The sequence below is a fragment of the Lutra lutra genome, chromosome 9 (genome assembly GCF_902655055.1).
Source record: "Lutra lutra chromosome 9, mLutLut1.2, whole genome shotgun sequence".
Classification (NCBI taxonomy): Eukaryota; Metazoa; Chordata; class Mammalia; order Carnivora; family Mustelidae; genus Lutra; species Lutra lutra.
In genome coordinates, this window is record NC_062286.1 from 137159345 (window position 1) to 137182852 (window position 23508).

At 38.3% G+C, this 23508-nt stretch overlaps 1 pseudogene; it reads right to left on the minus strand.

Annotated features, from left to right (window-relative positions):
* Window positions 1-667: 667 nt before the first annotated feature.
* On the minus strand, window positions 668-22639 carry LOC125109907 (ragulator complex protein LAMTOR5-like; annotated as a pseudogene).
* Between the last annotated feature and the right edge of the window lie 869 nt (window positions 22640-23508).

Below are 23508 nucleotides of genomic sequence, written 5' to 3' on the forward strand. Positions count from 1 at the left end.
GGCTATGAGTTTGCACATGTCTGCTTCTCCATGGTCGGAGAACATGTCATTCTTTATCCCTCCATTGCTGGGGCCTGCCTTTCACATCGTGGACCACTGCACTTACCATGTTGAGTTCTGCTGACTGTTAGTCTTCAAAGATGCTACCTGGGGCTATTTAAAAACATTGTCAAAGAAACATGAGAAACTGGTGGAGATTATTAAAGCACACCATCTTACTAGAGTCTCTGAGGTATCCTCTTATAAAAAGAAAGCAGGCTGACTAGTTCAACCAATCATTTCCCAAACATAGGGAATGTTTTTGGTTTGTTTGTTTGTTTGTTTGTTTGTTTTGAGAAGCACCTCTCAATTAACGTGTTTCATAGGTCAACAATCTGAAAAATTTACTTTACTTTTCCCCCTCCAACCAGATTCGTTGAACATAATCAAATTCTGTGTACAAAGTGACCTGAGCCTGCTGCTTCAAAACAGGAGCCTTTCTTACAAATATTTTAATAAGTCAGTCCATTGAGTGTCAAAAAGCAGCTTACTTTATAATTAATAGAAAAGTGCCCAATGTACACTAGATAAATGGCTTCACTTCTGGAACTTTCATAGTTCTACAAGATAATTAGTACAGGTAGGATCGACCCCCTATGACAGGCTGCTGGAGAAATGATGTGAGCTATCAAGAGGCCTCTTTGTGTACTGCCACTGTGATGCCATCGTATTTCTGGTTGCTAATATTCCCGTTATCTGATTCTACAGACACCACAGGAAAGTCAGTGGGGTCTGAGGTTAGTTCCGCAGCTTGCTGGGCTACAGCTGGTATCCCCACAGCATACTTCACTTGATGGGGTCCCACAACAACCCAGATTAGGTCCCTGTGAATCTGTGCACAGGACTCCAACAATAGATGGGTTCTTCATCGTGTCCTCCAAATGCTCCTTCAAGGTCACCTCTATGCTGCTCACTGTTCGCCCAGCCCCGGATCCCACAGTGCATCATGTCCTTCTCCACCCCAGGCCTGGAGTGCATCTCACTAACTCACATGGAAAACTTCTTTTTAAAGCTCTTTACCTGCGGGTCCCTCTTATGTGTATATGTGTGTACACACACACAAACGCACACACACACGTACACAGACAATATATACGAATATGTAAATTCTTTTGTTTTCCTTATGGCATGCACTTAGCAAAGTGCTCCAAGACTTTCTATGTCTTTGTGCAGGTTACTGATCATTTTCAAACTAGTCAAGTTTCCTTTGGTTATATTTTACAGAGATTAAATTCAGATTACTTTAAGCAAATGGAGATTTCATAGCTCAGATAATTCACCAGCACAGTGGTGATGATATTCTTAGTTATCCCTCAGTAGTTCTCAACAGAAGATGATTTTGCCCCTCCTCATCCCAGTCCCTGGGAGAACTTTGACAATGTCAGATGACATCCTTGTCACAACTGCAGGAAAGTGGGTGCTTCTGGCATCTAATGCTGTGTAGATGTTAGCACAAGAGAGTCCCCTTCCCCAATGAGGAAATACTTGGTCCAAAATGTCAGTTGTGCCAGAATTTAAAACTCTGATTATAATTAGGCCTAAACTCTCAAGTCATTAGGAGTTCTTTGGTATTCCTCTCTCATGTCTTCTGTCAAAGCTGGATTTTATCTTTGAATAGTGGGAAACATAGCTGCTGTCTACATGAGATCAACTTATATCCAGTTCTATGACCTAATAGAAGAAAAGTCTTCCTCGCCAGTTTCAGTCAGAAAAATACCAGAGAGTTCATTTGATTGGTCCAAGTTTGATCATGTGATCATTACAAAATCAATCCCTGTAGATGTTACAACGATCCCAGCATAGACCATGTACTCATCTTTGGGGTGAGGGGAGCAAAAGTGTATCAAACGCAACATTTATCATGCTTGGAATTCACTCTCTTATTTTAAGATAGAAACAAATAATTTATCTCAATAAATACTGTGAGGCTTATTTTTAATGCATGTAAAAAGTGTGACAGAACATTTGAAATATGGGACATGTTTAATGGTAGATATTATGATTGGCAGATATACTTTTGAAATATTTTATTGTGATAATAACACTTAACATGAGATCTACCCTCTTAACACATTTTTAAGCACACGATAAAGTATTGTTACTATAGGCACAACGTTGTATAGCAGATCTCGAGAATTTATTCATCTTGTGTGACTGAGATTTGATGTCCTTTGAACAGCAACTCCCCATTTCACTCTTCCCTTAACTCTGGTAACCACCATTTTATTATCTGTTTCTAAAAGCATGACTATTTTATTTTATTTTATTTTTTTATAAGATTTTATTTATTTATTTGACAAAGAGAGAGAGACAGCAAGAGAGGGAACACAAGCAGTGGGTGTAGGAGAGAGAGAAGCAGGCTCCCCGCTGAGCAGGGAGCCTGAAGCTGGGCTCGATCCCAGGATCCTGGGATCATGACCTGAACCAAAAGCAGATATTAAACGACTAAGCCCCCCAGACCCCTCTATAGCATAACATTTTTAAAGACCTCATATAAGTAGACTCATATAGTATTTGTTTTTCTCTGTCTGGCTTATTTCACTTAGCAAAATATCTTCCAAGTTCATCCTTCTTATCATGGTTTCCTTTGTTTTTAAGACTGAATAATATTTTACTTGTGTATATATCACATTTTCTTCATCTGTTTATCTGCCAATGAACATTAGGTTGTGTCTGTATCTTGGCTATCCTGAATAACAGCTGCAATGACCATCAGAGTGCATAGGTTTCTTCTAGATCCTGATTTCAGGGTATTTTGGGTATATGCCCAAAACAGGATTACTGGTTCATATGCTAATTCTATTTTATAATTTTGGGGGGCACCTCCACACAGTTTTCCACAGTGGCTACGCCAGTTTGCATTCCGAGCAATAGCGCACAGGGGTTCCAAATTCTCCACATCCTCACCAATAAGGGTTGTGTTTGATTTCGTTTTGTTTTGCTTTGAAAACTCCCATTCTAACATAAGTAAAATGACCTCTTGTTGTGGCTTTGATCAGCACTTCTCCAGTGATTAGTTACACGGAACATCTTTTCATATACCTGTTGGCCATTTCTATTTCTCCTTTGGAGAAATATCTATTTAAACTCTTTGCCCATTTCTTAAGGGTTATTTAACTTTTTTGCTCTTGAGTTGTAGGAGTTTCCTTACATGTTTTGGATATTAATCCTTTATCTAATATATGGTTTGCAAATATCTTCTCTTATTCTGCAAGTTCCCTTTTCATTCTGTTGATTGTTTCCTTTGCTGCGCAGACACTTTTCAGTTTAATCGAATCCCACTTGTCTAATTTTGCTTTTGCTGCTTGTGTTTTGGTGTCATATTGATTGGTAGATATTTAATGATTATGCCAATTAAAAGATAAGAAAACAGTATAGTCAATCTCTGCTATTAAAAAAAAAACAGTATCGTATGCAGTCCAGAAATCATAAAACCCATTGTTTTTACTTCATTTTGATTTTGGTTTTCAAATATCAGCAACTGGACCTTTACATTTCCTTGCTAACAGAAGTATACCACAAGCTGATAAAATGTATCTAGTAGCTGTGGTCTCAGGAGTCCATTTAAAATTGTGAAATATACACAGTTTGAATGTTTGGTGTCAAGGCCTCATTTAAATCTCAGACCAATTAAGTCTAATTATTGAGTGAATAGTAACACTTCTGTTCAACAATGTGAAGGTTAAGTTAAAATTCATTTCAAATTAGAAGGTAACACCTACTAACTGTCAGTCAGTCAAGTATTTATTTGAGGACTTGTTTCGAAAAAAAAAAAAGAGATTAAAAATACTAACTTGAAATGAGACTTTTCTTTTAATGTGAGCATTAAACTTAGATAATGCAAAAATCTTGCTTTTTTAACTCAGGACCATGGCAAACCTAAAACAGACCTTTCTGAAACTCATAAACATAGCCCAGTAAAGGTTTCAGGCATAGGCAAATTGGAGGTAACTTATGGACTTGGAATCCCAGGAACATCCCATCAGCTATTGTGGAATAACATTAAATCTCACTATTCTTGCTAGCTATATTAAAAATACATAATATTTCTCTTGTTTGACATGAGCTTTTGTGGGGAGCTACAAAACATAAACATAGATAAACACCTGGCTTCAGAGATTTGCACAGGAGAAAAAGGACCTTATAACGGCAGTCAACAAAGAAAACCATTTTATTGCGTATAAAAATTACTGAGTTCAATATACACAGGGAACAGTAGATGAGTCATATTCCAAGCTTCCATCCACTGTCCTACAGAAATACTGCACTGAGCTCAAATTTTGCTCATTGGGGGATAGATGAAGTGAAAGGAGCCATGGAGTATATGGCCAATATTAACCATTTTCTGATGATCACTAAATAGGGAATAGGCTCAGTTTTATATTCTATTATATTTTTTAATGAAGTCATGCAACAAATTATAAAGAATAATGCAATAGTATTGAGGATTCTACCATCCCACCTCATTACCCGCAGGGATTAAATCACCTTATGTTGTCCTCTCCAATTACACCCTCTCCTTGTCCTTGCCCTTGACTCAACATAGTGTTTCCAAGATTTATTAATCTTAATATATGTAGCTTTAATTCAAACAACCTGTTACTTTTTTTTAAAGAAAGAGAGTCATTAACATCTCTGTACCAGCTGTCTGTATACCAGTCTGTGCTAAGCCATTCTATTTTTGTCTAGTTTATTATAAACTTACAATAAGCTTGAGAAATTGATCTTATCTTTCCTATTTTCTTTCCTTGCACATTTGGAAAAAATGAGTTTTATAGAATATAAACAACTTGCTTAGTTCATACGACATCACACCAAGCAACATATCAAGTTGGGAGGATATTTGGGAGGATAAATATATGCTGTTCTTTTAGTTATAAAATGGACCAAATAAATATTTCTAGTTTTCTAGGAAACAATAGAAATGATCTCACATAGGAGATATTAGGATAATATTATTTATTAGATATCTAATTAGATATCTAATATTAGATATTAGATAGTACTAGGAATTTCTGTTTCACACACTGAAGTTTTCAGGTTTAAAGAATCAGAAAGAATCTATTGTTTTATGTTTCATATAAGAACTCCATCATATTTTATACACAAAGTAAAGTGGAAAACAGAGGATATTACTTGACTATTCTACCCTATGAAATATGTGAATTGGTTGTTTACAAGTAAGTTTATGATCCTCTGTATTCAAACCCATAATGAAGGGGCATCATTCACCATTTTAAAATCTGCTTTATTTGGGCACCTGGGTGGCTCAGTGGGTTAAGCCTCTGCCTTCTGCTCAGGTCACGGTCTCAGGGTCCTGGGATCGAGCCCCGCATCAGGCTCTCTGCTCAGCAGGGAGCCTGCTTCCCTTCCTCTCTCTGCCTGCCTCTCTGCCTACTTGTGATCTCTGTCTGTCAAATAAGTAAATAAAATCTTTAAAAAAAAGATTTTATTTATTTATTTGACAGAGACCGTGACCTGAGCCGAAGGCAGAGGCTTAACTCACTGAGCTACCAGGCACCCCAATAAATAAAATATTTTTAAAAATCTGCTTTATTTAATACAAAAGAGCATAATATAGCAACTGCTCTCACCCCCAAATATTGCCCATTAATACATTTCGGTCATGACCTCCTGTGTTCATAATAGCCACCTTTTAACAATTCGCACGTCTAAATCATGTAGGATAAAATGTTTTAAAACCAATAAATCCAATTTAAGAAATGACCACTATAAAATGACCACAGCAAAATAAATAAAAATGATTAATTCCTCAAAGCGTAAGTTTAAGAGATTGTAATACAATTTTGTTTTGGTCGCGTTGATGCTTTCTTCCTACTCTCCCTCTCTTCCTTCCAAAAAGGATGGGTGAGATTTGCCATGAGATTTGGGTACATATGCCTACCAAGCCATACATTAATAAATGGTTCACTTCTGGCACCATATATGTAGCTCACAGCCACCTGCTCAATTTTCACTATGTCCTCTGTAAATTATCCATTCCCTTTCTAGGTCAAACAAAATGTATTTTCAAAGCGTATGTGAAATAACCTTCCTTCATAAAAAAAAAAAAAAAAAGAAAAATTTAAAACATTGATTTTTTTGCATTCAGGTCAATACTCACTCTTTTTCTGAAGGAAATTTTTAAAAAGTCACAGCAATAAGGAGAAAGAGGTCTCAAGTTAGTTTTCCTGTAATGAAACTACACTTAGCCCACTACAGTTTTCAAACAACACCCGCACTATGAGGGTCATCATTACCTGGGGTGCTGGATGTAAATCAAATGATGAACACTAAGATAACTGGGGTCCTCGTCTATCCCTTTGCTCAGTCACTTTCCCTAAGTTACTCTTTGGTGCCTGAAATGCTATTATTTAATATTCTTACTTTTGACCAACGAATAGATTGTAACCGGCAGCCTCTGGACCTCAATTCTTGGTAAAAAGCAGCAAAGGGGAACAGAGTTCTTAGCAAAGTGGCTAAGCATATTAAGGCTTCTACACAGAGAGAGTAAATTATGATTGTGTTTGTTTTGACTAGAAGTATGTTACCTCAAAGGGGAGCCATGTTTCTAAACTTTGGCACTATTGCTATTGTGGACCAGATACTTTTTTGTCTTGGGAGTCTGTCCTAGACCTTGGAGGACATTAGGAGCATCCCTGGCCTCTACCCACTAGTTATCAACCCTACCCTGCCTCTTGGTAAACTGTGACAGCAAAAAAACAAAAACAAAACAAAACAAACAAAACAAAAAAACAAAAACAAAACAAACACAAAACAAAACAGAAAACAAAACAAAAACCTTTCCAGACATTGCCAAATGTCTGTTGGGGGACACATCACTCCTGGAGGTCAGATCACCCTGAGAATCACTGACATAGTCTTGACAAGGAGCATGGACTGGAAATGCTTCCTCACTCGAACAATAGTGTCTGCTATATAGTAAGAAATCAGTAAATATTTGTGAAATGAATGAATTATTGAAACATCCAACACAAATGATGCTCCATTCATAAATGAGAATATTATCCAGCTGTTTCAAAGTGAGAGTTTCAATATGTTTATAATGTGGTTGGGTGCTCATGAAATATTAAGTGAAAAAAGCCAGTTACAAGGTTTGCCTCATTTATTCCCATTCTCTGGTATGAAAAAATAGATATCTTGAAGTATATGCAAAAATCGTGGCTATACAAGATGACAGGATCGCAGACTATTTTCATTTTCTTCTTATGCTTAATTATACTTCATTATGTGCAATATTTTTATAATACAAGTTTTGTTGTTGGTGTACAGATGACATAGTAAAGAGCAGAGTAGGCCAAACACACCACAGAAAATTCCTTTCTAATTCTAAATTCTGCATAACGAGATTTCTAAAAACTTAAACACACTAGGTGTCTGACCTAAGGAGAATAAACTGTTCTCTAAGAACGTTGCTCTGGATATTGCCTGTTTCTAAAAATCACTATCTGTGTGCCCTGTACTGTCCTGGGTACCATGGAGACCCAGGGAAAAGTTCAGAATCTAATTGGGGAAATAAGACCTAGACACACAATACCATCAAAACAAAATGAAACAATATATAATGAGATGTTAAACTGTGTGCTGTGAACACTGCTTCAGGACTTCGTGGAGAAGAGGTCTCCAAGAATTAGTACACTGGAGAAGATGGGACTTCAGTTGAGTTATCAAGGATAAGTAGACTCAGATAAAAGGAGGAGGGGAAAGAGGATGCCAGTGTGGGGAGAAGAGGCAAATACTTTGAGTAAGGGCACAAAGAGAAAAAGCGAGTGCAGGTAGAAGGCATCAAAGATGCTGATCCCATGGAGATGAGAGGTGTAAGGACCACCTACCAACAGGGCTGCAACTGGTATCTTGGGTTTGACAATGCTCTGTTAAGGAGAAATGTTCCAAACATTATCAGAGCTTTGTGTACCTTTGGCCCCTATCACCAGTGGCAGAAGCATCCATTCTCAGCAAAAGTAATTGTACACAGGCCATAGACACACATTGAGACATTGGGCCCCAGCAATTTTTACCCATTTGTTCTGTTTCTCCATGACCCCCCCCAAAACACCCAGCCATTATAACCAGGAACTACATACATCTTCTCAAGTGCTCCCTAGAGGGGGTTAGTGCTCCCACTGAGAACTGCCACAGGTCTATGATCTGTCTTCGGATGTTTTGGGCTGTGTGTTCCCTCCACTTCCTACAATTTCATGCGCTTTCTACAAAAGTTGTGAGCCTCACTGTGGGAGAGCAGACTCTTCAGTGAAATACACAGGATTGGGATTTAGACTGCCCCATCTGCTGACTTTGTAATTTCAAGCAAATTACTCTACTCCATTCTCTGTTTTCTCCTATGTAAGATAGGGCTAGTAGGAATGAGTATGTTATGGGTTGCACTATGTTCCCCAAAAAGAATGTGTTGAAGTCCTAATCCTTGGAAGAAGTGACCTCTGAGTGGAGACCTGGTGAGGAGAAACCAACAATGCTAATATCAGGAAGCCATTTGTAGTGGGCAGAGAAACAGCTAGTATCGGTGGGGGGAGAGCTTGGGACTTTGGAGGATGAATAGAAGTCCCCAGTGACTTAGACCAGGGAGCACATGGTAGGCTAGCATGCAGTTAATTCAGAGTTAGTGAGGAGTCAGATTATGGAATACCTAGGGTGGGGTGGGTCACACTTGACATTGGTTTGAAATAATTCTTCATGCAGTGAAAGGCATTTGGATGATTTTCAGGTAAAGAAAAGGAAAATAAGAGAGCTTAAGGAGAGGGGGGAGAAATCAAGATTCCAAGGAAAGGACTCCTTTCTAGGGAGATTTAACCTTACACATTGTCATAATTTTTCAAACAATTCAGTTGCCTGCATGGATCTAGCATACATCATCAGTGGAGTTTGTAAACCACAGTGGTTAAGAGCAAAGGATCTGGAATCCAAGGACCAGGGAGTAACCTCAGCCCTATCATGTCATGGAGCGTGGCCTTGGGCAACTTACATTTAGGCTTCAGTCTCCCAGTCTCTAAAATAAGAAATGCCTAAGATATGCCATTATTTCCTAGCCTCAAACCTAACAAACACATTAAATGTTAGTGATTTTTATAAACTCCCACCGTCATCCTCAACCTATACAATCTATCATGGCAAAGATCTTTGCAAATGGTACTTGCAAATCTAGGTTCTTTGGAGGATGATAGGAACCATATTTAATGTTCATCACTGTTTTGTTTTGTTTTGTTTTGTTTTTCCAGTGCTGGGCCAAGTGTTTTGCACATAGTAGACCATTAATAAATACTTATTAAATTAATTTTTAAAAAAGCAGATGCACAGTATGTAATTGATGAGTTACTCAGCTGAACCATTTACCTGCTGATTTCCAATGATCTGTAGCCCAGATATGATGTGTTCTGTCACATTTATTCTCAATAGATGACAATCTCTTAAAGGCTCTTTGAATTAAACCATTATTTTTTGCATCAAATTTGAACATTCTGTGGATGAGAAGACTTGGTAAAAGGGAGGCTGTAGCTTGTTGTGTGTAGATATTGTATCTATTTGAGTGAGGTGATATATTTTTGGTAGAATGCATTTCTATAGAGCCATGGCTGAGTTGTGTAAAGTATCCATGCATATTTCATGTTATCTACAAGCCAAGGCCTAGAAATGAAAAATGAAGGTTGTACTGTCAAACTCAGAATTTGGGCAGACATTTTGATACACAATCTGTCTACAAGGAGAATTAATGTACCCAGAGTGAGGTAGACATAGCAGCAGTTCAAAGATATCTTTGGAAAGAAAGTCCATATCTCAACAATGTCTTACACATAGTAGGTATCCATTAAAAGAAACTTGGTGATGCAGATAATAATAGTATTATCTAGTGTTGAAACAAGTATGTTCTGGGAATAAGATAATTCAAATTCAGACTATTCCTTTTCCAAGCTATGTTTCCTTGAGACGTGACTTATGCTGAATGAAATCTCGGGGTTCACATACATCTCCACAAAGACTTCCCTTGTGGGGCTGCTGTTTCTGTTGCATGAGAGAATGTGTACAACACATAGTAAGTATGCCACCATGCATTATTTGTTGATTCCACCATTGTTGTCACTGTTATTTTTTTTTAAGATTCACTTACTTTAGAGACAGTAAGGGAGAGGGGCAGAGAGAAATGAGAGAGAGAAAATTCTCATGCAGACTCTCTGCTGAGCATGGAGCCCTGTACAGGGCTGGATCCCAGGACCCTGAGATCGTGACCTGAGCCAAAATCAAGAGTTGGATACTCAACCGACTGAGCCATCCAGGTGCCCCAATCATTGTTATTTTTATTATTAAATGTTCACCAATTAAATCATAAACATATTCTGCACAGATGAGTGGGTAACAGATTTCCAACTCAACCATAACAGAATAATGAGTGACTTATCTCCCCTTCCCCACCAAATAGAACCATACAGCGGGATAAAATATTTGAGGACTTCAATTCAATTCAACCATTCACAGAAAAAGGAAAAATCATATAATCATCACAACTGATGAAGAAAAGCATAGAACAAAATCAGAGACTTTCTTAATCTGTAAAATCTGATGGGAATCTATGAAAAGCACACAGGTATCGTTATATGTGAAAGATATCTCTTGAAGATCTGTCATGAAAGACAAAAGTTTTCCTTAAGATCAGGAATACCTGATTTTATTCAACATGGTACCAGAAGCACCAGCAACTGTGATAACACAAAAATCAGTAAGCATACATATGATACATGAAAAACATTAATAAAAGAAAAGCTATAAGCATTAAAATAAATAAGTAAAAGTATCTTTTAAAAAGGATTTTATTTATTTGAGGGAGAGAGAGAGAGAGAGGGCATGCAAAAGTGGGGGTACAGGCAGAGGGAGAAGCAGACTTCCCTCTGAGTGTGAGGCCAGAGGCAGGGCTTGATCCCAGGACTCCGAGATCATGACCTGAACTAAAGTAAGACACTTAACTGATTGAGCCACCCAGGTGCCCCAAAGTATTTTTATTTACAGAGTATATAATTGTTTATGTAGATTTTTCTAAGACTACTAAATCTAATAAGGGGATTCAACAAGATTGCAAGAGCCAATGTCAATATATGGAAAGAAATTGTATTTCTATATTCTTGCCCAAAATTGGAATTTATTCTTTAAATACCAGTTTTTTAAATATAATATTTTAACAAATATGGTAGTTTTTAAATACCATAAGATTGTTAGTGATAAATTTTATGAAAGATGTGTAAGGCTGCCCTACTGAAATCACACAGTATTACTGAGAATAAAATTAAGAGAATCTAAGTAAATAGAACTATGTTTTATAAGTCTGTATTTTTAACTGTCAAATTTATAGAATCAATGCAATCCTAGTCATAATTTCAGTGACAATTTTTGTGGTTGTTAATTTGACAGATTCTATAGATTTATGTAGAAATGCAGAAGATTTAGACGTTAACTAAGGCAAAAGCAATATTAAAAAAAAAAAATAGCAGGGGCACCTGGGCTGCTCAGTTGGTTAAGCATCTGACTTTGGCTCTGGTCATGATCTCAGGGTCCTGGGATGGGGCCCCTCTTCATCCTTCAGCCCCTGTTTGGAGACCCTGCATGGGGTTCTATACTCAGCAGGAGGTGCCTCGTTAGCACAGTAGGTAGCGCGTCAGTCTCATATACTCAGCAGGGAGTCTGAGGGTCTACTTGTCTTTGAGCCCTTCCATCACTCATGCTTGCTAGGGTGGGGAGTTGGGGGAGGAGACGCTTGCGTGTGCACTCTCTCTCTCTCTCTCAAACAAATGAAATCTTTAAAAAAATAATAACAAAGACTTTCCCATACCTGATTTTAAGACTTACCATAATTCTACACTAATCAAGCTAGTGTGGCATTGGCACAAAAATAAATGACATGAAATACAGAATCCAGAAGTAGACACACATGTGTATAATCAATCAATTATTTTTGCAGTTACCAAAACATTTCAATGGGGAAAAGGAAGTCTATTCAGCAATGATGCTGGAACAATTGGAGATACATATGAAACAAAAGATGAATCTTGATGCCTTCTTCACTCCCAGCAAAAAATTTAACTCAAGATAAACTTAGACCTAAATATAGGAGCTAAAACTGTAACATTTTTAAAATAAAGCATAAGAATATATCTTTTTTTAAAAATTTTATTTATTTATTTGACAGAGAGAGATATCACAAGTAGGCAGAGAGGCAGGCAAAGAGAGAGGAAGGGAAGCAGACTCCTTGCTGAGCAGAGAGCCTGATGTGGGGCTCGATCCCAGGACCCTGAGATCATGACCTGAGCCGAAGGCAGAGGCTTAACCCACTGAGCCACCCAGGTGCCCCCTAAGAAAATATCTTTATGACCTTAGGTTGGGCAAAGATTTCTTAGGACACAGAAACACTACGCATACAAGCAAAAATGTGATAAATTTGACTGTTGTTCATTAGACATTATTAAGGAAAATTAACATGAATTCCATGAGTAGCATTTTTTAAAAGTGGTTTATCCATTCAATGGATACCACTTAGCAATAAAAGGGGCAGAGTAATATATGTTACAACATGGGTATATCCCCCCAAATTAAGTGTTGAATGAAAAATGCCAGATCAAAGTGAATTTATACTAGATAATTCCAGTATATAAAGTGTTAGAATAGTTGAAAAATTAGTCCAATTTTATAAAAAAATTACAACAAGGGCTGCTTTTGAATTAGTGGTCAGGAAGGGGCAGGAAAAACACAAGGGAATTCCCTTGAGCACAAAAATGTTCTGAACACAAAAATATTCTGTATCTCTAAAGAGATATGCATTACAATGTATATGCATTTGTGAAATCTTTCTGAAGTTACGGTGTGTTAGTTATTGTGAGAAATACATATTTGGTCTTTGTATGGGTTCTGGCACAGAGCTCCTAAAACCCTGGGGAGTGTCCAGAGCGGTGAGAGCAATAAAGGTGTCTCTTGTTATGTTAATGATGGCTTTGGACTGTAGTCGAGAACAGAAGCTGGTTGCCAGGGGAACTAATTCTGTGACTAGAGGGTTGGAACTTTCAGTCCTACCTCCAGACCTCTGTAAATAGACGTTGATCAGCCATCAATGACCAATGAGTTAATCAATCATGCCTACTCAAGGAAGCCTCCATAAAAACTCAAAAGGACCAGGGTCAGAGGGTTTCTGTGTTGGTGAACACTTGGGAGATTTGGCGAGAGTGGCAGGCATGGAGAGGGCTTAGAAGCTCTGTGACCTTTCCCTTTACTTTGCCTTACCTATCTCTTTCATCTGGCTTTCCTGGGTTATATTCTTTTATTATAAACTGGTAACATAGTGAGTAAAATGTTTCTCTGAGTTCCATGAGCTGCTCTAGGAAAGTAATCAAACCCAAGGTGAAGATCATTAGAACATCTGATCTATAGCTGGCTGGTCAGAAACATAAGTGATAACCTGGACTTGAAACTAGTCTCCGAAGGGAGAGTCAGTTTTGCAAGACTGAGTCCTTAACCTGAGGGAATTTAATGCTACCTCTGGGAGGTAGTGTTAGAATTGAATTGAATTGAGTTGAAGGACACCCAGCTGGTGTTCAAATAATTGTTGGAGGTGGGGGAAAACCTCCTCACACAACGTGTTGGAATTGGGTTCAGAACCTCTTACAATTACACATGAAGAATTTGTGTATTTCACCCTTGTAAATTTGTATCTGAAAATGGATAGAAAAGTACTATACTTAAGACATTATTATTTAATTCCAAATAAGACATTTTATGGACTATCCTAAAATTCAATACCATTGTCCATACACAGGATGTGAGTTATGTTAACATTTTATAGTTACCGTGCTCGCTTCGGCAGCACATATACTAAAACATTTTATAGTTACTCCTGGATTTCAGATGTCTTTAGAACTCATATATTCTGTTAAAAGGCCAAAGTTCACACCTGAGGTTAGTTATTATTCCCTTTGTCTTTGGTATAAAAGTAGAGCGGATAAGCAATGAATTTTGGAACACTGAAAAGAAATAAAATAAAATAAAATGAAAAAAAAAAGATTAAAAAAAAAAAGATTAAAAAAAATAGCCAGCAGCCCGTTATGGGTGTTTGTTGCATTTATTCTACATTACTATGTTCTCTGGGAAAAGCTAAATGTACATATTGCTAGAATGATGGATTTAATAGAAATGTTAATAGACCTAACACAGATTTTTAAATAAGTATTTACTCAGATATATATATATATATATATATATATATATATATATATATGAGAAAGTGTTCTTTCATCTAAGTGATTTTTCACAATAATGTAAGTTTACCCTTAAATGTGCCAAAATATGTTTTTTATTAACGTGTATTTAAAATAATCACAGTAAGTTCAGCTGATAATTTCAGTGCTTCCATGCCCAGTAACCTTGTGGATTTACAGTATTAGCCACACCCCCAACCCCTGCCATTTTGCAAATGAGGAAACTGGCACCCTTAACCACTAGGCTGCGCAGACACTGAGTTTGTGACTTAGACTGGTTCTCAGGACCCACTTATACATCTAAGTGGCTAGTTCAAGCTAAATGAGCTCATCAAATTTAGGAGGATTTAAATATGCATAGATTGCCGTTTTCCAAGGCTTGTGGGCACACAATGAAGGGATGTGTTCTCAACTTCTTAGAAAACAGAAGTTAAGTTTATAAGACCAGTAGAGTCTGTGTTTCTACTCTCGAAGACACTGTTAACAACTGCCATATCATTATGGCGAAAACTCCTTTATGGTGCCAAAATCCTTTGTGTCACCCTCTTGAAACTGAAATAAATAAGTACATTTAATACTCAAAATTGAAACATAGAAAGATAGTATGTAGAAGCCCTAGTGTCTTCCCCCACCCCCTACTGAAACGTCTATTCCTAAGTCTAAACTCATAGAAGGTATTGTTTGCTACATGAAGATCTTAGCCACTGTGTGGCCCTTTCCCTTAAGTTGTCTTCTTACCAAAAGGAATTAGCCATTGTTTTCCCTGGATTCAACATCAAAAATGACAAAGATGATGTTTTTCTTTATAAAGTCAAGTACTTCTGAGTTGATCAGTTTCCTGCGTTCAGATTATGACCCTAAGCAACTCTTTATGGAATTCCTGAGAAGATGGACCCCTGTTTTTTCTTTCCGTTCCCCAAATGATGACAGGAAAATTCTTCTTTTGAAATAACAGAAAAGGCAGAATTAATAAAAAGCAAGAGCACTAATATCAATTAATTAATTAATTAATTAGAAAGGAAAGAAAAGAAAAACAGCAATCATTAATCATTGAGCATTTCACAAACATTACCTCATTTATCCTGCATTGGGACTGAGAATAGGTACCACCTACTCAGTCCAGACAATTGTGACTCAGTGGGTGATACCATTTGCACAAAGTCACTCAGACGCTAAGAGGTGAAATTAGGATTTGAACTTATATCATTTTGACCCATGTCCTGTGTTTATATATTCTGCCATTTAAAATATTTTAACAATTGCACTTGATTCCTATTCTCTCACAAGCTTGGGAATTATTCAGTATTAACCTATTGACCTTTTATTCTTCCTCACAGAATATTATTCTTAAACATGGAAAAGAGAACAAAATGTACACCAAGGAGCCCAAATGGTTAAATCTAGTTAACCCTAGGATTCTTTTCATCACAACTTTGTCTTCTTAGCTTCCATTCTATGAGTCGAAATATCCTATTGATAAAATAGAAGTTGTTAATAGTGGAATTCAACATTAAACTCTAGTTTTTCACATTTGGGTTGTTGGACATTAAGATTCCAGTGTAGTCCCTACGTCTCTCTATCTGCTTTTCCTCGGTGACCTCACTCATGTGCATGGACTATGTTATTATGTACATATTGCTTGTTTCCAAAACCCAACCCCAGCCCATTTGTCTTCCTGGTGCTCCATTCCCTGACTCCAACCATTTCTTTTGCATATAGAAACGTTATTAGTGTCTAGAATTCAACAAGTCCAGAAATGAACTCCATTGCCTCTCTGCAAAATAAATGTTACAAATTTGGTAAAGAAAGAATAAAAAAAGACAATAGGGAAGCAGGGAGGCAAGAGAAGGAAGGGCGGGGAAGGGGAGGGATGGGAGAGGAGAGGGAGGAAGGAAGGACCAATTTCACACTCCATGTTTCTCTTTTCGGTGAAGGGCACCATCAGCCATCATGTGGCCAACCAGATACCAGAGCACCACATCTGACTACTTCTCCTTCCACGCAGACAATTAATCACCAAGACCCAGTGTCTTTACATCCTGTGTATTTCTCAAATATTTATCATTTCCCCATTGCTTTTGCCATGAATGTACAGTCTCTGGCATCTATCTTCAGGAATCAATCCACCAGCTTTCTAAAGGGGTTTCTATTTTTTTTTTTTAACTTGCCCAATCCTCCCAGCCAAGCTCCATGTTATAAAGCAAGGGAGTATTCAAAAATGAAAATTTGAGCATGCCACTCCTTTGTTCCTGGTATGGTTTAGGGTTTATGGTGGGGACTATGGAGCCAGACTACTTGGGCTTGATCCTGGGTCTGTCATTCATAACCTTGAAGTTAGTTAACCTCTCTGTACGTCAGCTTTTCCATAAAATGGGAATAAAAATTATACCTATCTCATGCAGTTGTTAGGAGACTGAATGAGTTAATATAGGAAAAGCATGATATTTAAGAACTATATAGGTGTTAGTTGTTGTTTTGTTGTTATTGCTTAAACCCCTCGATAAAGCCCAAATTCCATTACAGGACTTATCAGGTTTTTGGTGGTCTGACCACAGTATACCTCACTGGTCTAATTCTTCAGCATCTCCCACCTTCACCACGTAAGTTCTGGCCATAAAATTCTTTCACTTCTTCCAATGCATAAAGCTTTATCTTATCTCTGGCCATTCCTTTTTTTCTGGAACATGCTTTCCATACTCTCTACCTCCTCTTCTTCTTGAAGGTCTCGGCGTAGATATTCCTTCCTCCTAGAAATAGCTCTTGCACCCCTGACCTGGGTGAGATGCCCTTCCTCAGTGATACTGTGATGCTGCCTGGTTGTCCATCTTCACGGACCATATTCTACAGAACACTGCACCTGATCAATTGCATGCCTGTCGTTACCATTAGACGTGTGAATACCGTGAGGGTGGACATCCCACCTTCCTTGTATTCTTCTGTATAATACCTGTTACAAAGTAAGTTCTTAATAAATATTGATTGAATTTGTTAAATGAATGGATTTTGTGTACTTTCAGACTGCACAAACATTCATAAACAAATATGCTCCATACCATGTCCAGTTTCTAGTGGCAAATATAAAGAAATTAAACAAATCCCTTCACACTAAAGTTGGTAAGTTGGGGGATGAAGGTGGGACATCTTCTCCCAACCCCAACCACTTTCTTTTTGTTCCAGATTTCTGGACTCATCGTGAGAAACTAGCCATAGTCATGATTTTGATCAGATTTTTCTCTCATTCACACTGGTGAATCACTCTGACTATTGATTTCCCCAAACTTAATAAAATTACTATATCTCCTAATCATTATGATGCAGATTATCACGGTCTCAATACTCAGAGATTACTGAGGAATTATAATTTGAAGAGCTATGATTTATCAGTTATATCAGTTTTACTTAAATAAACAAGAGAAACATGCATGATTCCTCTTAATTTACAATTCCAAAGCAATTTCCACAGATATGTGTGAATAACAGTCATAATCATTTAATTATGCTTCTAGTATATTAAAACCACTGTTAACGTTTGCTTGAATCATTTTCTCTTCTTGAATTGCCAGTGGTGATACAAACACAGTACCACATTATATTTGAAAGTGCAGGGAGAATTCTCCTTCAGTGGTCCCAATAGTGTTGAATTAAACTGCTAAAAAAGTATAATAAGTGCTTCTGAGTTATAGCAACAGTTTCTGAGCTAATTTTCAAGATATTAAGTTACTACAAATCCTTTTTTTTTTTTTTTTTTGCTGAAACAAAGGAAAATGAAAAGAATAGAATTGGCTATGAACTGTTACAAAATATGATTTGATCAAGAATAGGAAAAACTTAAAAGGCAAAAAAGATTGCCCCGCAGTCTCCACACTTTCTGGAAAGTGCTGAGGGAAGACTATAGTAATTTTTGTAAGCATATCTCCTGGTTTTCTGTCAATTGAATAGACAAATTAAAAAAAAAAAAAAGATCTGGAATAACAAACCAGCTTTTCCTTTCTTCTGTATAGTCCCCAAGGCCACTTTAATCCTATACCTATTAATAGCCCCCCAAATGGGTAAGAATTTTCCAAGGAAAAGTCTTATTTCAGTTTTCTTCTCTTGATGTCTACCTCCTCCATGTCATCTGAATCCTAATCCTACAAAATTATTTTAGGTCATTCCTAATAACAGCACACTGGTGATTTTGATAACCAAACTTCCTGCCTCCCTGCCTTCCTTCCTGTCTTCCTCCCACCCTCCCTCCTTCCCTCCCTTCCTCTTTTCCTTCCATCCAACCATCCACCCATCCCTCCATCCCTCCATCCATCCATCTTTGGCAAAGCCTGGTACTGTGTTACCAATTTGTTTATGACCCTTAATTTCCCCTCAATGAATCACAGTTCACACCAGGAGAGCCTAAGTGGGGTGCTGTTTCTCTCCATCTGTTATTTGTCATGTTAAATTTAGATATCTCTGGCAGTGCCCAGATTTGATAATGATAGGTGAGGGCATGTTATATATGTGCTAACCAAGAGGTATTTTGAAAAGCCTGCATGCGATGAATAATTTTCTTCCCACTGCAGTTGTTCTTGCTTACAGTAAACCTCAACTACAACATGCTCACATGGAATTACTAACAAAATAAACTGTTCAAGTGATGTCTTTTCTTTTCCCTGATATCATTTGACGCATGATGCCCAGTGACATAGAACTTTAATCTCTCTCTTTCTCTTTCCCTTTCTTTTCTTTTCTCTTCTTTCTTTTTGTAAGAAATTGACACTTACAAAGTCCTTGCTCGTTTCCATTTCTAGAGATAGTACCATCCATTTATCTATCATAGATAAACCATATCTATCTATCATCTATCCATCCATCCATCATCCATCCATCCATCCATCCATGTGTACATCTGATCTAGAGTTCTGCTTCTCTGAATCCTGACTGTTATGCCATCATCAGACACCAATAGACCAAAGAAAAAATAAATAAGTAAAAATCCTTTTTTCCCTGCCTTACAGTTTAAGGAGTAACTATATGGAGTCCAGGGAAAGAGGATAATGATCCAGATCTCTTCCCCTTGAGTTTCTATGTTCTTAAACCATATCAGAAGGAACAATGACTAGGACCCACTGGCAGAAGACAAAACACAAACCCCAAAAGGGTGCTAACCATAATGAACGGAGGGATTAGAGCTAGTGTCCCAGACAAAACACCAACCTTTTAAATTTTGCTATCAGGACATCTAATATACAAGTTATACTTGTTCCCTTCCTAACCCAGTTACACAGGAGCCATGAATGTGGGTGGGGGAAGACCTCTGTATAATCTGTTTTGTATCTAATACCAGATGGCTGCCCTTCCTCACTGGGGAACAATGACACACAGAGAGGCACTTACAGTGAAGACCAGAGTCTCATTTTCCTTCCTGTTATCACCATTAGCACACCAAAGCTGCTGGGTCCTGGGAGTGAGTCCTCAAGAAACAAAGAGTAGAATTCCCCAAATCAGTGGGAAGAGGACTCAAAAGGCATTTAATCTGAGTACATATCTTCCTTGACTTAAACTGGGGTTACCTCTCCATAAACCCATCAAAAGTTGAAAATACCTTAAATCGAAAATGCATTTAATACCCCTCACCTACCGATCATCATAGCTTTACCTAGCCTACCTTCTCCATGCTCAGAACACTTTCATTAGCCTACAGTTGGGCAGAATCATCTAACACAAACCCTATTGATATTAACGTGATGAGTATCTCCTGTAATCTACTGAATACCATATTGAAAGGGAGACAGAGTGACTGTATGGGGAGGGTGTTTACCAATGTGTTTGTTGTCGACCCTCATGATCACTTGGCTGACCGAAACCGCAGCTGCCCAACATCACAAGAGAGGATTAGACCACATATCACTAGCCTGGGGAGAGATCCAAATTCCAAATTCCAAGTGCCATTTCTACTGAATGAGTATTGCTTTTGCACCATCGTAAAGTTGACAAATCATAAGTGGTACCATCGTAAGTGAGAGAGCATCTGTGTCTAAGTAAACGGTGCCCCTATTGAATAACTTAAGCTCAGAAGTGATACTATGCTATGATATAATTCATACGGAATTTGTTTTATGTTTTATTCTTCTAATTGAGTGAGCTGAGTAGTTGTACTATTTTTAAAGTTGGAGAAAGCACAATAGACTTATGTTGAAGATTTATGCCTTATCTCAATTTGGTTCACATGTTTGAACTTCTTGATATATTTCCGGTGCAAAGATAGGGCAGCCTGTTATCTGCAGTAGCTTTGTGTGTGTCAACATGGCCAGGCTGAACTGCATCCTCTCTGAGTCCTCCTTCCTGGAGGTGTGTGGTCTGGGAGATTCTTCTGTGAGATCCACAGGGTGAAGTGAAGCCCCAGCACTTTTGTGGCATACTCCTGTTGTCGCCCACCTGCTAACTCTCCTTATTTGCCTGAGGCAGTGTCTGGGTCTATTAATGACCCACTTCCCCTGGTTCCCCTTTCAGTGTCTCCCACTCCTGGGTCAGGTGTGTGTTCCATTCTGTGATGAAAGGTACAGCTTCTGGAGGACACCCTGCTCATTATGATCTGAAGAAACAAGAGTTGATGTGAGCTTCTGTCCATTCTTGTGTGTCCAGCTTGTCCTCACTGCTGCACACTGGGTATTAGTGTCCCCTGCCAACCGCAACCTCCAGTCCAGCAGATACTAGCACCAGTATCAGAAATGAAGACAACAGCCTTAGAGAGGCTACGTGTTCAGTGCCCACAATTAGGTACAACCAAATCTGTACTAAACCCATATCTATCCATGCATCCATCCATCCATCCATCCATGCATCCATCCATCCATCCTTCCATCTATCCCTCCATCCATCCTTCCATCCATCCCTCCATCCCTCCATCCATCCTTCCATCCATCCCTCCATCCATCCTTCCATCCATCCATCCATCCATCCATCCATCCATCCATCCATCTATCTATGTGTATATCTGATCTAGAGTTCTGCTTCTCTGAATCCTGACTCATATGCCATCACTGAGCACCAACAGACCAAAGGCTGAAGTGCCATCAGCCTGCCTTGTGGTTACAGGGGCACTCCTGCCAAGATTACCTTTCAGTGAGTCTTTTGAAGGTGTATACACTTAAGCAAGTGTTTCCCTCGCTTTTCAAATCTGGAGAGACCATTTTAACAAAGGGAAAGCTCATTCTCCTGACAAAAGTGATCCCACTTCTATTTCTTTACCCCCCTCCTTTAAGGCACTGTCTGCCTCCATCTTTTCCCACCTTTGTTACATAAAAAGGATCAGTACAAAAGGTTAGAGTCTAAAGTTCTAAAAAGCTAAAGCATTATCTGCTTCTCAGAAGATTAGATGTGGAACTTTTATCACATTATTTTTAGATGGCTGCCTCTTTAATAAATCCCTGAGGCACATGCAAGGGCAGCTTGATTTAGGGTTTTTTTGGTGGGGGGTGGGGCATGTTGTACAAGATTTTAAACCTCAAAGATACCCGTGCATGGAAATCAACATACACCGTGACTCTTCGACACCATCTTCATCAGGAACTTGGCATGAAAAGAAAGAAAATGTCTAAAAAGATAAGAATGAAATTAGAACTTGATTGATCTCCTTAAAGATTATCAGCACACATAGTAAGCCTGAGCTTTTTCTGGGTTAGACTCATCTTGCCTTTTACTTTGTAAAATTACCCTTAATCATCAAATTCCTCCAGAGGGACAAAAGCCATAACCATCTTTCAAACACATGTAGAAAATTAACTCATAAGAAAAAGGTAAAAATCATTTGTTAAGGAATTTAATTCCTAGTAAAGTTCTCATTAATGATTAATCTATTGAGGGGTAGTAACAATTTATTATAAGATAAATAGAGCAACATATTATTCGATGCTGGGAACCTGAGTACAAACAAATGTTCTCATTATAGCCTTTGACAGGGTCATTTCAATGAAAATCTCAATTAAATGCACAAAGCATCATATTATAAAATATACTTTGTGCACTTAACATAAATATACGTTATATATATATAATTTAACACATGTGCAAGGCCACTTTTTAGCTCTTTGTACATTCAGAACCATATTTTTGAAATAGTAACATACCAACGATAATGAAAATTAAAAGCACACATAATGTTGGGCACATAAGTGCTTTTGTGATGTAAGATGAGTCCAGGCCTTCTCTCCAGCCATGAATATGCCTCAGGAAACAACGGAGTCCAAATCACTCATTTTTCAGATGGTGAAACTGACCATTAAGGGCCTAGAGACCTGTCGTGGTCGCCTCAGTTCAGGGGTCTGGGTCTCCTGACTTCCGATCTGAAGCTGTGGCTCCATACCCCAGCTCCTTGGTGAGCAGCTGGGGGAGAAATGCAGGAGGTATGATCTGACTCTGGGGTCACTGCACAGCTCCAGTTGCAAACAAAGCACATACCCCGCCTCCTCTTAAAAAACAAAATCCACACACTAAGAATATCTCTGCTGTTGGTGTGAAGGGAGTGATTTCACATTTCACAAAATGATGCAAACGCAAGCAGGCATTGCTGGTGTCTGCTGCCTGCAGGATCTGGACTTCCTCCAAGTCCAAATCCAGCTGCAATGGCTAATTTTTAAGCTCATGCAACCACCTTCCACCAACAAGAGTCATACTTACTCTTTTGATTTAAAGTTAAACTAGGTGTGGAAAGTGGGAGATGAAAGCAGAGGAGCAAATAGCAGGGCAACCTATCACTGCACGCAGGTGCGGGCTGAGAGTTAAAGGGTTACGGTGTCACTTTCAGAATTTTCAGAAAGTGTAACGTGGGAAGAACAGTGAGAATCAGGGGGCCCTAGCCTCTGTGGAGCTGGCACTTTAAAAGTTGCTGCAACAATGTCTATAGCTTTTTTGCTGTCACTAGACACCTACTAACCCAGTTCTATTGCTCGCTAGCTGTGTAACCTTGGACCTATTGACTGCTCTGTGCCTCAGTTTCCTGATCTTTAAAATTAGAGTCTAATAGTGTCTACCTCATGGAGTTATATTAAGGATTAAGTGAGGAAAGATGTAAGAATACCAAGAGATTTCTGGCTATTCTCAGCAGTTTTTTAGCTATCATTATCATTAGTACATGCTAATCGTGTTCACATTGGATACTCAATTTCTACGCAATGGGTGTAAAAGAAGAATTGGATGTCCAAAACTTTTAAAGGCTCTCACTATAGTCACA